The following is a 17,593-nucleotide window of genomic DNA, read 5'->3' on the forward strand; positions in this document are numbered from 1 at the left end:
TAGAGGGGGTTAAGTTAGTCTCTAGGTTCATTTTTAGGTGAGTGAGACATCATACACGTATGATGTCTACTTTGTCAAAAATTAAGTGGGCATTAGCATGTTATAGCCTCCTATGATATTAGAATTTTATTTGGGTTTCTCATGTGCTTGGAGCCAATAACAAATCATAAAGCTTTGGATTCCGATACTTGGGTTAAGATAGGTATATAGATACAAAACTTGATGAGACTTGATCTTTGCGCTAATATTAAAGGGGTGAAGACATTGGAAGTGAGAAATCTCCCCAGAATTATCATTTGGCAGTCTGGAGACATTTATACGTTGTTGGGAAAACAAGAGCAAGGGGCACCTCTATAGCTATGTCTCCCGAGAGCGTTGAAGACACAAGATCAGCACCACAAATGGTATCAAAAGAACCTCAACAAAACCACAACTCAAAGACAAGTGATCTCTTAAGAATTTACCAGCACACGCCCACCCAAAAGACCACCATGAAAATTAGGAAGCACTTACCCTGGCATGGATTTACAGCACACGCCGACCAATGCACTTGAGAGAAAGAGCTTTCAACTTCACCAAATAACTCTTCAAAAACAAAATTTTGAAGTGTACACACATCTCCAAACAAAAGAGCTTCCACAATCTACCATACACCAAACTGCCTGCAAGCTGCCATATCCTGTGCGCTGTGGGAAATAGATTGTATCTCCCAGACCACAACTCCAAAAGGGATGATTTTACGCCTCAAAAATTCTCTGAATTTTCTGCAACAAAAGCTTTGAAGACCACAACTTTCAATTCTATGTACCTCTATGTGCAAAATTGGCACGAACAGCAAGCTGCCATGGCCCGACTACGTGTAGGAAGGCTAGTCGAGGGCAAAAAACTGCATCCAAAAGCATCAAGAAGCCACCAAAAGCATCAAGAAGCCACCACGATCCAAAAGCATCAAAAACTGCATCCAAAAGCATCAAGAAGCCACCACGACCCAAAACCTGCAAAATTCTGATATTTGACTGAACTTGTTTTAGTCTGTACATGAGTTTAAGTTATATACAAGGCTCACTTCAAAAAAACTCACTCATGGGCACCTACAATAGCTCGACAACTATCACTAGACTAGCGACTTGCAGTGCATGTACATGTTCTTGCTAAAGCAAGTTAAAAACCCCACACAAACTTTTGACATCGGGCGTCATGTCGGTATGTACAAATTTACAAAATATGGGATTTTCAAAATGCGTGCAACATAGTTTGCCAAACCCCCAGTCTGCTAGAGCATTCATGCTCAGCAGTAGACTATGCAAAATATTATGTACAAAGCTACATCATGTACAATGGAATCAGCACCATATACCCTTACCACGATCAAATGGAAAAGTATTATCCCTTGCATCCATCGTGCACGCATAATGGCATCCTTCAAAGTCATAAGAACAATCATCAATCACTAGTGAGCTCCAACCATTAACATACATGTCATACAAATCAAAATACCATGGATTAGCATTCTCATCACCATGAGATGCATTACTAACATCAAGCCAAGACAAAACATCCACTGTATCCATGTCATCATGGCTATCCCAAATTTCCAAGCTACAATCCTCTTCAACATCCACACATGCATGTGAGGTTTTCATAAGCTTCTTCACCCTTAGCAATGTATGGCACACACTAACTTGCATCTCCTCATCCATCTCAACTTTTGGGTCATCGAAGCCCCAATCAAGACTACCATCACAATCCACATCACTCAAACCATTCTCTTGCTCACAATCAAAATCATAACTAGCAGGCAACTCAGTGTCACCAATAGCATCATCAACATCACAAACATTAATCTCAGTATCCCAATGGGTCCACATACCCACAACTCATCAGGGTACCATAACAACTCATAAGATGGAGGAGAGAAAAGATCATTCATAATCTCAATATGCATGTCATCTACCTCACAATCAAAATCATCCAAAGGCATATAACGCAAGCACATAGAGCTAGACAAGTCCTCATCTTTACAATCATTCAGACATGCATCCAAATCAGCTATATCGTTGCCCTCTTTGTCATACATGCACTCCAAGGTCTTTTCTTTCATAATATTGCTTGCACAAAACTCCTCATCAATATCTACATCATCAGGAGAGAGAACCTCATCTTCTACATTTGACTTAACCTCATCATCATTACTACAATCATCACTAGTGACAGACGAGATCTTGTGTGAAATGCATGAAGAAGTAGAAGACTGATTGACATCTTCCAACCGTCTTTTTTGCTTCAAGAAATCAACAATGCCTTTCACACCCAAAAAGTCAATGCAAGCAACTTCAATGCCCAAACATCCTGGAAGGGTACCAATGAACAAGAACTTCTCTTCCTTTGTATCCAGAACCATATCCTCAAGAACCTCTAGCTCTTGCTTGAGAGAGCAAAACCTCATGTAATGCATGTCGAACTCTTCTAGCCTACTTAGCTTCAATTGTTTCATCGCTTCATTCATCCTCAACAAGGCATCACTGAACTGGACCATGGCTGAAATTTTATGTCTACACCATCAAGATTGAAGGTAACTTGAAGCACTCCTCAGTGGGGGCACCAAAACACTATTGGGAAAACAAGAGCAAGGGGCACCTCTATAGCTATGTCTCCCAAGAGCGTTGAAGACACAAGATCAGCACCACAAACGATATCAAAATAACCTCAACAAAACCACAACTCAAAGACAAGTGATCTCTTGGGAATTTACCAGCACACACCCACCCAAAAGACCACCCTGAAAATTAGGAAGCACTTACCCTGGCATGGATTTACAGCACACGCCGACCAATGCACTTGAGAGAAAGAGCTTTCACCTTCACCAAATAACTCTTCAAAAACAAAATTTTGAAGTGTACACACATCTCCAAACAAGAGAGCTTCCACAATCTACCATACACAAAACTGCCTGTAAGCTGCCATATCCTATGCGCTGTGGGAAATAGACTCTATCTCCCAAACCACAACTCCACAAGGGATGCTTTCAAGCATAAAAAATTCTCTGAATTTTCTACAACAAAAGCTCTGAACACCACAAATTTCAATTCTATGTACCTCTATGTGCAAAATTGACCCGAACAGCAAGCTGCCATGGCCCCCGACTACGCGTAGGAAGGCTAGTCGAGGGCAAAAAACTGCATCCAAAAGCATCAAGAAGCCACCATGACCCAAAACCTGCAAAATTCTGATATTTGACTGAACTTGTTTTAGTTTGTACATGACTTTAAGTTATATACAAGGCTCACTTCAAAAAAACTCACTCACGAGCACTTACAGTAGCCCGACAATTGTCACTAGACTAGCGACTTGCAGTGAATGTACATGTTCTTGCTAAAGAAAGTTAAAAACCCCACAAAAAGAAATCCCACACAAACTTTTGACATCGGGCGTCATGTCCGTATGTACAAATTTACAAAATATGGGATTCTCAAAATGCATGCAACAACGTTGTCAGGAGTTTTTTGGAGCAAGGGATTGCGCATATGTACATATACATGCATGATGCATCGAATAAAGGATTGCCCATTTTCCAGAGCTAGGTGGTTATGTGGGGCCCACATGTGTACAGGTAGGGCAACATGTACATAGTGCAACGATTTTCACAATTACCAGTACCAGTGTGTTTTTTCTATAATAAAGAGGAGTTGTTAGCACGTAAAACTTATCGAGGAAGCTATCCATGGGCCGACGACATGAGGTAAGCAGGTGCGTCAGATGGCATCTAGTGGCGTCAGGAGGCCGAACGGGGTCAATATTTGCACGTGGATGAAACGGACACAACGTGGGTGTTTTCTTGTGAGAGTTATGGAGAAAGTTCATCATGAGGACCAATTTTTGGGGACACTTCACGTGGTGGCGGGATGCATTATTGAAAAAAGTCGAGTGCCAGGTGTGCGTATGGATGCAGCAGGGTGACAACTATGCATTGCGAGGTCAGTTTTTGGCCTGTTCGGGGTCCGTTTGAGGTCATCTAAAGGGCCAAGGGTGCCCAACTAATAAAGCTAAGTGTGGGAACTGAAAAAAAAAAAAGAAGACCAGAAAAAATGTGGAGAAGAGAGGAGGAGCAGCCGCAGTTGTGTTTTTGGGGTTTTTGGAGCATGTTTTGGTCGTAAACTGCTCATCCGACGTCGGATTTGAGCACTTTGACATTGTAGACTGGGGTTTTGGGCCGTTCCGGACACGATGGTGCTGTCCATTGTGCCAAATTCCTCGCTATTTTTCTACTGTTTTGGCTGTGTAAGTTTCTCCTATGAGCGAAGCTTCTTCTCCAGTTTTGTGATTGTATCTGGCTTATTTTACCCATATTGTGTGAGCTATTTGCCCCATTGGTGTTTGCCAAGATCATTTGTATCTAAACATCAGAAATTCTCCCCTTTTGAGCTGAGGTTTTTGGGTGTGTGTGTATGTGTATCTCTCTGTGTGGAGTGGGTAAACGGATCGTCTTTCTCCTCTCACTCCATAGGTGTTTTCCCTGTCTTGGGTAGGTGTGTTGTGTAAGCCGAGTGGTGCCCCCTAGTGTGTGTGTGTGTATCATTCCAAGAGTGTGTGCCGGGTCATTATAGAGGCACTGTGCGTGTTTTCCTCCCGCTCACATTCTTTTGGCACCCCCACGGAGGATCTTCTTCGAGTACCTTCTGCTTCGAGCTTCAAGCTTCGCGATTCGGGATTACAGGTTACAGGTTACAGGGACATGTACAGGTACAGGTACAGGTACAGGTGATTCACACAGGTATAGGTAGCTGGAGTACAATGATATACTAGCAGTGGTGTCACTTGCAGTTGTTGTGGGTATGCATCACTTGGCGCCTGTTTGAGCGCATTGTCTGTTGGATTGTACGTTACTTGTGTCAATTTTGAATTGTACGTCCTTGTGGAGCCATACTTGGTTTTATTTGGCAGTCCCATCCATTTCTGAGACTTGGTCTGGAAGATAGTCATTTCTGAGCCATACTTGGTTTTATTTGGCAGTCCCAACCATTTCTGAGACTTGGTCTGGAAGATAGTCATTTCTGAGACTTGACTATACGCGATTTGCATTAGCCTTCGTGTGAGGGTCGATAGCGTGAGGTTTTATTGAGCTGGGGGATTCTCAAATGTGGAGATCCTTTCGGTGATACAGGTAGCTGGAGCACCCTTTTCGTGACCTCGCCATAGGCTATGTACTAGTGAGTCATATTTGATGCTCGGCTTCTATTGTTGACAGTTTATGCATACATATACAGTCTATATTTTGGGTTCCTACTGCTCTACTTCTGGGGAAACTCTGTCAAAATGTTTCCAAGTTATGATGGCTAGTTTCTTGGTCTTTTGAGCCATTTATGCTGTTATGCTGCTGAAATTTTGGAAAAATCAGAGGATAAGACAGGTGTGCTTTCTTGGGAGCTTCATGGTTGGCTTTAATGGATGATCAAGATGGACTTCAATTCACTCCATTTCATTTAACTCAAAGAATCCAGATAAATGTTCATGTGTCCAGGAAGATTTTTTTCCAGCAGCGCATAGTCTTTATGTTCGGGCCAAGAAGATTACGAGAGATCCTGGAATGTCCTTTGCCTGTTGTAATTCCAATGATCAACTATGAAAAATCATTCGATGTGCATGTGTTTGTCCTTATCTGAAGTTGAGCTCCATTGAGGTTTCTGGGGATTGAGTCAGTCAAATGTTGTGGGCTCTTGCATGTGTGTTTGAAGGGGTTCTCAAAGCATAGTAACTTGGGTAGCCATGGATTTTTCTTATCCGGAGTTTCATGGAAGAACTGATGAAGATGTGGAATATTTTTTGGAAAAGATGGAGGTTGCCTACATTAGCAACCAGATTCATGACCCTGCGCAGATGTTATGTCTTCTCCAAATTTGTTTGAAGAGTGATGCACGAGTCTGGTCCAAAACATTTGAAGAGGAGTTGCGTGCAGCAGATCCACTTGTAAGATTGAGTTGGGAAAATCTAAGGCATGGTTTGGAAGTGGAGTTTGTGAAGATAGAAGATCCTGACAAAGTGTGTCAAGAAGTACAAGGTTTGGTGCAAAAGGAAGTTGAGCCAGTAGATGCGTACATACGTAAGTTCTCATTGGCATGGGAGCGGATGTGCAAGGCCTTAGAACCATAGGTACCCCCGCCTGACATGATGAAGAAGGACAGGTTCTTGGATGGTCTTTGGGAGAATATATGTTGGAGAGTGAAGCTAAAGAAGCCTAGGACATATGAAGATGCACTAGAGGTAGCAAGGAACAAAGAGTGGAAGTTGAGGAAAATGAGCTAGTTAGGGGTGGAGTCTTTTCCCATGAGGTCTGAATTTTAGCCTATAGAGTCTTTACAAGGTCGCATGTTAGGGGTTCATCATGAACTAGTGGTTCCTGTTACTACTCACGTTATGCCAGCAGTGGTCACTACATTGGTGCAAGATGATGGGCTAAGGCAAGACATGAGGCAAGTTGTAGTAAGAAGAAGGGAAAGAGTCATGAAGGTGAAGATGTCAAGGCTAAGAGAAAAAGGAGGGCTCGTCGCATGTTTCATGTTTTAGATTTTCCACTAGGGGATGGGCAATTAAGCTATGACTTGAAGGAGGATCTGACGAGCAGGAAGACAGATTTTACTTTTGGGAAGCTTATAGAGATGGTGCCTAAGCTAAAGCGACAGTGGAAGTGGATGGTTAACCCAATGGAGAAAGATCCAGAGAGAGGTTCAGTGAAGGTGTTGGCAATGGACGAGCTATCAAATATCTGTCCAATAGTAGATGTGTGGCACAAAAGGAAAAATTTAGGACAAGGCTATGTTGATGGCGGGGCCCAAATATGTGTGATAACACACTCATATGTTGAGAAGATGGGTCTTACAGTGATTGGGGTGTCAGGGTTTCGGATCAGATTGGCAAACCATCAAAAATTAAAATGCTTGGGTGTTGTAAAGAGCTTAGAAGTGGAGGCATATGATGCAAAGGCAGTGGTTGATTTTCATGTGATGCCAGTAGGGTTGGGAGCATATCCTATTATACTGGGTAGACCATGGTTACGTGCAGTGGGAGCTATTCAAGATTGGCGACATGGTACGATTAGCCTCTATGGAAAGACAGGTGCCAAGAAGCTATACAATATGGACACAAGGAAACTATTAGAGGAGCTTTATAAAGATGAGGATGGGTCTAGTGATGAAGACTCTTCCACGGTGACAGATGAGGACAGTGATAGCACTACCAACAGTGATGAGGATGCTGATGTTGCATTTCTTTTGATGGATAAAGAAATCCAGGAGTCTGGTTTAATCGCATTTGCAAATGAAGTTGAGGAGGAAAGTGAAGGGCCTTATGAAGTGATTGAAGGGATGATGCAAACCAAAGTTGAGTTGTCAAAGAAGCAGGAATTGATGACACAAATGATCAGTAGAGACCTCTCAGCTATGGAGAAGGAGATATATTTGCACATGTTGGATAGTTTTCCTAATTTGTTCATTACTTCATATGAAGAGATCAGAGGGTTCAAGGGTGAAGAGATGCATATAGAGCTGAAAGAAGGTGCTAAGCCAGTGCGGCAAAGGCTAAGAAGGATGGGTCAAGAGCAAATGGAAGCCTTGCGAGAAGAGGTCGACAAGTTATTGAAGGCAGGGTTTATAGTTCCAGTGGAGACCACAGAATGGGTGAGTCTAGTAGTGGTCAGTCCAAAGAAGGATGGAAAGTGGAGGATTTGTGTAGATTTTAAACCCTTAAACGCAGCCACTAAGAAGAACCCATTGATCAGATCTTGGATTCAGTGGCAGGTTATGAGAGGTACAATGTGTGTGATGGTTTTTCAGGCTATTTTCAATTGAAGATTGCTCTTAAAGACCGCACAAAGACAACTTTTATTACGCCATGGGGCTGCTATTGCTACACAGTATTTCCGTTTGGGTTGTCAAATGGATCATCTTTCTATCAAGAGAGAGCAAATTGGGTATTGGAACCATTCATGGATGACTTCTGTGTCTACAACAGTAGGGTTGAACACCATGAGAAGTTGCAGATGGTATTGGCTCGATATGATGAATGTGGAGGACAACTTAATCCAAAGAAATGTCATCTAGCACAGCCAAGGGTGAATTTATTGGGCCATATGGTGTCAAAAAATGGCATTGAGGTTGATTCAGATAAGGTTAAGTCTATTATTCTTCTTCCATCACCTACGAGTACGAAAAAATTGTCAACTTTTATACACAAAGTGAAGTACATGGCACAGTTTATTCCATTGTCTTCGCGGCTTCTTTATCCATTACAGCAAGTGGCAAAGCATGATCCATTACAATGGGATGACAAGTGTGAAGAAGTGTTTCAAGAGGTGAAAGAGGTGTTAGGGGGGTTGTCAGCCATGCAGGCTCCTGATTGGGAGAAAGTGTTTTATGTAAATCCATCAGTAGGGGATGATCCCATTGGAGCCATGCTATTGCAAAAGGGGAAGGGCAGCCATTATATGAGGCCAGTGTATTGTGCAAGCCGAGTGAAGTTGGTAGCGGAGAGAAAGTTCTCGGAAGTAGAGCTAGTGATGGCCAGTGTAATATTTTCTTGTCGACGATTTCGTCATTACTTGCTACCACGACCTTTTGTTTTCTTGACGAGTTATGCCTTTTTGCCACAGTTAATTAATGGTACTAACATGTCAAATGTGGTGAAGAAATGGGTAATTGAGCTGCAAGAGTTTGAGTTCTCTTTTCTAGTGGAAGACAGTACAAGGGCTACCCTAGCTGATTTGTTGACCTACAAGGAGAATTCCCTTATTGTTAAGGAAGAGGTGGTGAGAAAGGTAGTTGAAGAAGTACCATAGATCAACAATGCACATATGTTGTTCTTTGATGGTTCATACAGAAAGAGCCATGATGCAGCTTCAGGGGGGTATATCACTTTATGATCCAGAGGGGAAGCTAGTATGCAAGAGAGGGTTCAAATTGGATGCTCATAGTAACAATGAGGCTGAATATGCTACTCTGGAAGCCGGATTACACATTTGTTTGAAGCATGGGTTTAGAAGGTTGAGCATAAAAGGTGATGCCTTGTTAGTTGTGAAGCAAGTGCTGGGTGTGTGGAAGAGCAAGAACACCTCATTGAAGGAAATGTGCTTCAGAATTAAAGGCCTGTTAAAAAATTTCAAAGCATGGAGCATCAGACACATTGAACGTGCTCTAAATGGAGAGGCACATGAAGCAGCTCAAGGCATGATTGGGGAGCTATTTGTGTTGAGGACCACTTTACCTCTTTATCATGGCTGGGAAAGTTTGGCTCAAGAAGAGGAGTTTTTGCTAACAGGAATCATTCCAAAGGAGATTCAGAAGTCTAAGAAGTATGGCTTTGTGCGTAGAGCATACAAGTACAAATTGATTGGTGATGTCTTATACATGAAAGGGGCTGATGTCGTGTTGAGATGTGTACCTTGGTGGGAGGAGCTTCACAGAGTGTTGGAAGAGAATCATGAAGGCGCATGTGGTGGCCATTTTTCTCTAAAGATCACCTTGCATAAGATTTTGCAAGAGGGGTATGTATGGCCTAGTTTGCACAAGGATGTTCACCATTGGTGTAGGTCTTGCAATAGGTGTTGAAGCCATAGCTACAAAAAACCATTATGGTGTTTGATGTGTTTGAGAAGTGGGGGATTGATGCAATAGGCCCGTTACCTATCACAAGCAGGGGGAAAAGCTATATCTTGACGGTAGTGGACTATCTCTCTAGATGGGCAGAGGCTATAGCAGTAAAACAGATCACTACAAAGGATGTGGCAAAATTTGTGTATGATGAAATATGTTGCAAGTTTGGGATGCCATTAGAGCTACTTTCAGATAAGGGGCCAGGATTTAGAGCTAAACTGCTAGACTTCTTATGCGCAAAGATGAAGATTAGGCACCAGCATACCACTCCTTATTACCCGCAGTGTAATGGCTTAAATGAAAGATTCAATGGTGAGTTGGTACAAATTCTTTCTGAAGTGACAGAGCAACAAGGAAAGAATTGGGATTTGGAATTGCCTAGTGCATTATGGGCTTATCGTACTTCTGTGAAGACAGGTACATGGTTTACTCCATTTCATTTGGTGTATAGAAAGGAAGCACTATTGCCTGTGGAGGTAGAGTTGCCTGCGGTCAAGATGTTAGAGAAGTTGCTTGGGACGCCTAGTGATGCATTCAAAGAGAGGCTCTTGCAGTTACAAGAGGTTCAAATGGATAGGATGAGCGCATTGGAGCATTATGGGCAGATGCAGGATAAGGCTTTGGCAAAGATAAATGAAAAGGTCAAAAGTAAGGGTATCAAGAAACATGACTTGGTTTTGCGCTACAACAGTAAGCTGGACAACACCTTCCAAAAGAAGTTTCAAATTAAGTGGGAAGGCCCTTTCAAGGTAGTGGAGTGTTTTCCAAATGGCACATATCAGCTGGTTAACCTGGATGGGGTTCTACATAAGTCAAGGGTAAATGGATTGCATCTTAAATTGTATCATGCTAGATTGATGATGGTGGAGCAAGATGAGCTGTCTGTGGATCAAGGAGTGTTGGTGAAGGATGAGGAGACTTGTGACGTTGCGAGTTTCATATCGCTTTTTGCTGCTGCTGATCATGAATGATCTAGCAGGCTAGGGGATGGGCTGATTATGTCAGGAGTTTTTTGGAGCAAGGGATTGCGCATATGTACATACACATGCATGGTGCATCAAATAAAGGATTGCCCATTTTCCAGAGCCAGGTGGTTATGTGGGGCCCACATGTGTACAGGTAGGACAACATGTACATAGTGCAACGATTTTCACTATTACCAGTACCAGTGTGTTTTTTCTATAATAAAGAGGAGTTTTTAGTGTGTAAAATTTCTCGAGGAAGCTATCCATGGGCCGACGACATGAGGTAAGCAGGTGCGTCAGATGGCATCTAGTGGCGTCAGGAGGCCGAACGGGGTCAATATTTGCACGTGGATGAATACGGACACAACGTGGGTGTTTTCTTGTGAGATTTATGCAGAAAGTTCATCATGAGGACCAATTTTTGGGGAAAATTCACGTGGTGGTGGGATGCATTATTGAAAAAAATCGAGTGCCAAGTGTGCGTATGGATGCAGCAGGGTGACAACTATGCACTGCGAGGTCAGTGTTTGGCCTGTTCGGGGTCCGTTTGAGGTCATCTAAAGGGCCAAGGGTGCCCAGCTAATAAAGCTAGGTGTGGGAACTGAAAAATCAGAGAGAAGACCAGAAAAAACGTGGAGAAGAGAGGAGGAACAGCCGCAGTTGTGTTTTTGGGGTTTTTGGAGCATGTTTTGGTCGTAAACTGCTCATCCGACGTCGGATTTGAGCACTTTGACATTGTAGACTGGGGTTTTGGGCCATTCCGGACACGATGGTGCTGTCCATTTAGCAAAATTCCTCACTTTTTTTCTACTGTTTTGGCTGTGTAAGTTTCTCCTATGAGCGAAGCCTCTTCTCCAGTTTCGTGATTGTATCTGGCTTATTTTACCCATATTGTGTGAGCTATTTGCCCCATTGGTGTTGGCCAAGCTCATTTGTATCTAAACATCAGAAATTCTCCCCTTTTGAGCTGAGTTTTTTGGGTGTGTGTGTATGTGTATCTCTCTGTGTGGAGTGGGTAAACGGATTGTCTTTCTCCTCTCATTCCATAGGTGTGTTCCCTGTCTCGGCCAGGCGTGTTGTGTAAGCCGAGTGGTACCCCCTAGTGTGTGTGTGTGTGTATCATTCCAAGAGTGTGTGTCGGATCATTATAGAGGCGTTGTGTGTATTTTCCTCCCGCTCACAACGTGTATGATGTCTCTTTTGAGATTTTTGGCCCAGACTTCATGTGTAGCATCCCCATGTGTCATAAAATATAATTTCTAACTATACCAAATGATTTTTTCATATTAAACTGATCATTTAATGTGGGAGAATAAATGAGAACAAGAGTTAGAATATAGACATGTGCTTCTAGAACTATCTCAACACGGGAACAAAAGGAGAGATGGTTGCATCTCAATAGGGCTCCAAAAGGAGATGGTGTATCAAAGAGCAATGTGCAATAAGTGCTTCTAGATTTACCTTAACAGGGGACCAAGAGGAGAGATAGTTACATCTCAATAGAAAAGTAGGTAGTCTATCAAAGAGCAACATGCATCTAATGGAGCTTGAAAGACCTTAGGGTTAGCTTCATTAAAGACCTCGAATGGTTAGTGTTAAAAGTACGTTGACCTTAGGCGTGAGGTGGGAACCCAACCTAAGCTTGAGGTGCTTATCGTCCTTGATGACTAAGGTGCGTGCTTGATGATGACTAAGGTGCTTGAGGTGCTTGTCATGCTTGATGGCTAAGGTACTTGAGGTGCTTGTCATACTTAATGAGGAAGGTGCTTGAGAAGCTTCCTATGCATGGGGGGTAAGGTGCTTGATTCGAAAAGAGACCCTACAAACTTAATAATGAAGGTGCTTGAGAAGCTTCCCATGCTTGGGGGGTAAGGTGCTTGAGTCAAAAAGAGACCCTACAAAATTAATGAGGAAGGTTCTTGAGAAGCTTCCTATGCATGAAAGTCTCAAAGTTAGGGGAATCTTTGACTTAACCTTCCACTCACCCAAAGGACACCTCTTTTCCCAAAGGTGCACATGGGATACATGTCAGACTCTCCATAAGCTTAACCACATGGTGTGCTTGAATGCTAATGGTTGGGCTAGGGGTCCAATGAGCTTCTAGTTCGAATTCCATCCAAAAAATATGTAGATATTTTCAAGATCTCTCTCTCTAAGGGCTAAGGAGGACACTTGTCCAAAGACTACCAATGTACTTGAATGCATGCTGCATGTGATTGGCTAGGGGGGAGAGGGGTCCAACGAGCTTGAAACATGTGTAAATCTACAACTCACGCCAAGCAAGCAAGGGGGATGCTGGGGGTATATACACCACACACACACACACACTCATTTTGTGGATTTCATTCTCACTTGGTGAAAGTAGAGGAACTCCACCTCCTTCTCCAAGCTTGTGAGAAGTGAGAGCCTACACCAACACTCTTTGCTATGGAATGAAAATCCAACCAAGAGCCATGCTTTAATGCTTAATTCTTAAGCTTTCCATCTTCTCCATCTTCATTACTATACTATTATGTATGCTATCAAAAAGAGCGATGATAAGTGAGGAACTATTTCTTTCTCCTATGGAATTTTCTTCTTTCTCTTCCCTACCCTCATTCCCCGCTAGATCTCTCCACCTTCGAAGGTATTTGAGGCCTTGGGACTGAGGCTTGGGATAGTTAATGCTTACTAAGTTTATGTTATGTTTGTGAATACATGAATATTTCCATCATCATTGCATCACCTAGGTCACAAGGAACACAAAGATTGTATTGTACCAAGTCTCTCTTGATGGGAGAAACTATAATACAAATGCCTACTGGAGGGGGGACCGGCTCCGTATGAATCTGGTCCTCAACTTATGTCATGTTCTCTAAACTCTCTCTCTTGCAAAAGTATCGTTCATGCCAAGTTAACTAAGTACCATGTTTATGTTGATACCATCAATTAAGTTTACCCGCTATGGTCACAAAAAGTGCTTCACCTAATTTCCTAATTTTGCTACTCTCAAAGTTCATAGGCCATTTCCATTACATTGGTATCAAAGCATTTGGTTTCTCTTTTCTTGCTTTAGAAGAGAGGTCCTTAATTAGTCTATTAATGGTTGATTTTGTTAATTATATTAAGGTAAGTGGGACTGGGATCTATTATCGGTTTTGTTGAGCCCACTATGTGGGATATGGTGCACACCTCGAGAGAGGTCCTTAAGTAGTTTATTAATGGTTGATTTCTTGCTTTAGAAGAGAGGTCCTTAAGTAGTCTATTAATGGTTGATTTTGTTAATTATATTAAGGTAAGTGGGACTGGGATCTATTATCGATTTTGTGGAGCCCACTATGTGGGATATGGTGCACACCTCAAGAGCTTTGTTCTTAATAATGGAGTCTTTTTAAACTTGCCTACGACTTTACCATTATTGAGCCATAAGAAGTCTGAACGGAGCTATCCCTCAGCAACTTCGCTATATTAAACTCACTCCACTACTCTCTATAATTAACCAATTCGAGTCGTGGGTGTAGATACTTAAGTGCCTATTTTCAAAGGCTAAGAGGAGTAGCAACTAAGGTTTTGAATTGCCAAAGCATACACTAAGTAAACACATAAGTTTAATTAGCATGGCTGACAATAACCAAGAGAGTAGAATGAACATTGATAACTTTGATTTTTCACATGAAGGTGCTAATGATGATGCCCCCATGTTTGTTAATTATCTTGTTACTAGGTTGCAACAAGCTATGGGCAACCCCGCTTTGCAAGCCAAAGTTACTCAGTAACTTCGTGCTTATGGGATTTCCTTTCCCCTTCAAGAGGAGAGAGCTTAGGAGGCCTCTTGATGAAACCCCCAAAACAAGACTCTCTTCCCTACGAGAGGAGGAATCCAAAGATCAAGAAAGTAATGAATCCCTTAATTCCTCCAAAGACGTGGCTCCATGAAGAAGGTGGACTAAATGATTGCCAACTCCTCCCAAGAGGAAATGGCTAACCCATAGTCCTTCTCCTCGTCACTCCAAAAGGGAAGAGAGGAAACCAAGGAAGAAAAGGGAAAGAAAGAGGTCACCCTCTTCTCCTTCTTCTTCACCTTCCTCCTCTAATGATGAAAGCTATGGCTATTCTCCTAGAGAATACAAGAGGGGAGGACATTACAAATCTTACCCTGCATGGCGAAGGTCACAAAAGCTAAAGAAGTTCAAAGAGGGAGGAAAGAGTATCTCTTTTTTCACCTATAATGGCACCTTTGGTGCTACTGACAAAGTATTGGCCTTCATCCAACAATTTGATGCCGCCCTTGGAAACGAGGGCTTCACGGAGTCCTCCAAGCTAATCCATGTAGCTATGTACTTCCAAAAATTGGCTCGTCAATGGTGGGCTAGCCTTCGTGGCAACAGCGAAGCCCTAAAGACATGGAAAACTCTACGAGTTTCCATCATGAAGCAATTCCTTGCAAGTGATACAAAGGACAAAGTGCTTACCAAATGGTGAAGTTTAAAGCTTATCTCACATGAGTCTATCCACAAATATGTGGATATGTTTTGGGATTTATATCTCAAGGCTATTGTCTTTCAAAAGATAGACTTTGCCAAGCAAAAGCAACAATTGTGTGCGGGATTACCCAAAGAGATGGCCGACTATGTCAATTCTCAACGGTTTGTTTGTATCATTGAAGTAATCCACCACACCATGGTTGCTTCATGCATCAATTTCCAACAAGGGGCTAGATGGAATGTCAAGCCTATGGAAAATAAAGACAAAAGTGATGCCAAGAGGAAAACCAATTCCCAAAATTCTTACCAAGGCTATTCCAACAACAACAACAATCGATCCAAGGAGAAGGGAGTTTACAAAGGTAAATATAAACTCTCTCCTAAAGAGCTAGAAGCTTTTAGTAAGGACCACAAATGTTTTAAGTGTGGGGAGCAAGGCCATGGTTATCGTCCTTGCCCCAAGAGAATTTCCCGCAATGAGACTCCTAGAGCCTCTATGTTTGAAGCTCCAAAAGAGGATGATCATTGCCAAGGATTTCTCCTTTCCTATGCTTGGGGAAAGATGCAAGAGCATGATGCCTTTATTTTGTTTGACCCTGTTTCAACTCACAACTTCATGTGCATGGAGTTGACCACCAAGCTAGGCATACAAGCCCACAAGATGGGAGATACATTGAAATCTGATGGAGCTATCAAGGGGCAAGACCTCTCAATTACTCCCTTAATTGGAAAATTGAGGCTTCATGTCCAAAGCTATGTGGACAAAAAGGATTTATTCATCTCCCCTCTCAAACATGAGAATGTTAATCGTTGGGGCACCATGGTTTAATTGCATGGATTCCAACATGAATTTCCTTGAACATAGATGCTAATGAGTTGGGGAACACTATATCCTTGCAATAAAGGGAATAAAGAGGAATTAGAGTTGTCTAATTTCCTAAATGGATGCCAAGATGTTTTCATTGATGACATCCCTAGTGAGCTACCTCTAAAATGAGGGATGAAGACCATGCAATTGAGCTCCTATCAAGAAGCTCACTGCCTTAACAAGCCTCCTTCTTGAGTTTCACAAGCTCAACAAGAGGAGATCATAAGGCAAGTGCATGAATTGGTGCGAAAAGGGATGGTGAGGTCTAGCTCCTCTCCATTTTGTTCACCATTGCTTTTATTGCAAAAGAAAGATGACACATATACCATGTGTGTCGACTATAGTGCACTGGATAATATTACTAGCAAAAATAGATTTCCCGTGCCGCGGGTAAAAGATCTATTTGATAATTTACAAGTTTTGTCCTGACAAATGCTCCAGACGCATTCAAACTCATGATGGACAAAAATCTTTAGGGAATTCAAATTCTCTTGAGGAGTACAAGCGACACCTCCAAGTAATCTTTCAAGTTATGAGAGAGAATAAGCTTTGCATTAATGGAAAGAAAAGTGAAATTTTCCTCCGAGAGATTCAATACTTAGGTCACATTATCTCTAAAGATGGCACCCATATAGATGCAACAAAGTTAGAGGTAATAAAAAGATGGCCTAGTCTAAGGAATCTACAGAAGGTACAAAGCTTTGTAGGTATGTGTGCCCATTACATGACTCAACAAAAAAGGATTAAGTATTCATGGACTGCAAACTAGCAAGAATCTTTTGAGAAGCTTAAAGGAAAAGCTTATCTCCCAACGTGTGCTCACACTATTAGATCTCTCAATGAAATTTGAGGTCCAATGTGATGCTTGTGGTGATAGCCTTGGAGCTATTTTGCTTCAATAAGCACATGCCATAGCATATGAGAGTCAAAGGCTCAACTCCGATAAGTGAGTATTGGGCAGATACAAAAAAGATCTATTAGCTATTCTATATGTCCTAAACACGTGGAAACACTATCTCTTGGGGACTCCATTCATCCTACGAATGGATCACAAAGCCTCAAGAACTTCATGACGCAAACCAAGCTCTCCGAAAAACAAATGAGGTAAATGTGGTCTCGCAACTCACAATGATTTATCTTTTATGATAGATGAGTATGCTACTGACCGAGTTTTTAAGTATGCAATTACAGCCTTTGCAATAGGGAAGAAAAAAGAACCATTCACCTTGAAGTATGGTTATCTTCCAAATGGCAATAGGCTATGTGTTAATCACCCGTACAATAAGAAAGTCATGTATGAATCCCATACTTCTCCTTATGCGGGGCAAAGAGGGATTCCATAGTCTACTCTTCAAGGAGTAGAAATGTATTTCTATTGGTCTACCATGAAAGAAAACATACAAGAGTATGTTTCAAAATGCATGGTATACCAAAAGTTAAAATTTGATCGAGGGAAGAAAATTGGATTGTTTTAGTCGACAGGCTTTACAAGAAAACACACTCTATGCCTGTCAAAAAGACTATTAAGGCACATCAAATGGCAACCCTCTTTAGATCTCAAATTTTCAAGCATCATGGCTTTCCAACACCCAGAGTTTCAGACAAAGATCCTAAAATGACTAGTAATTTCTAGAAGAGTCTCTTCTGAGAATCCAG

At 42.0% G+C, this 17,593-nt stretch overlaps 1 pseudogene; it reads right to left on the minus strand.

Annotated features, from left to right (window-relative positions):
* Positions 1-1,343: 1,343 nt before the first annotated feature.
* Positions 1,344-2,401, minus strand: LOC147462507 (uncharacterized; annotated as a pseudogene).
* Positions 2,402-17,593: the final 15,192 nt, after the last annotated feature.

Source organism: Adiantum capillus-veneris, chromosome 2 (genome assembly GCF_014529385.1).
Source record: "Adiantum capillus-veneris isolate H3 chromosome 2, ASM1452938v2, whole genome shotgun sequence".
Classification (NCBI taxonomy): domain Eukaryota; kingdom Viridiplantae; phylum Streptophyta; class Polypodiopsida; order Polypodiales; family Pteridaceae; genus Adiantum; species Adiantum capillus-veneris.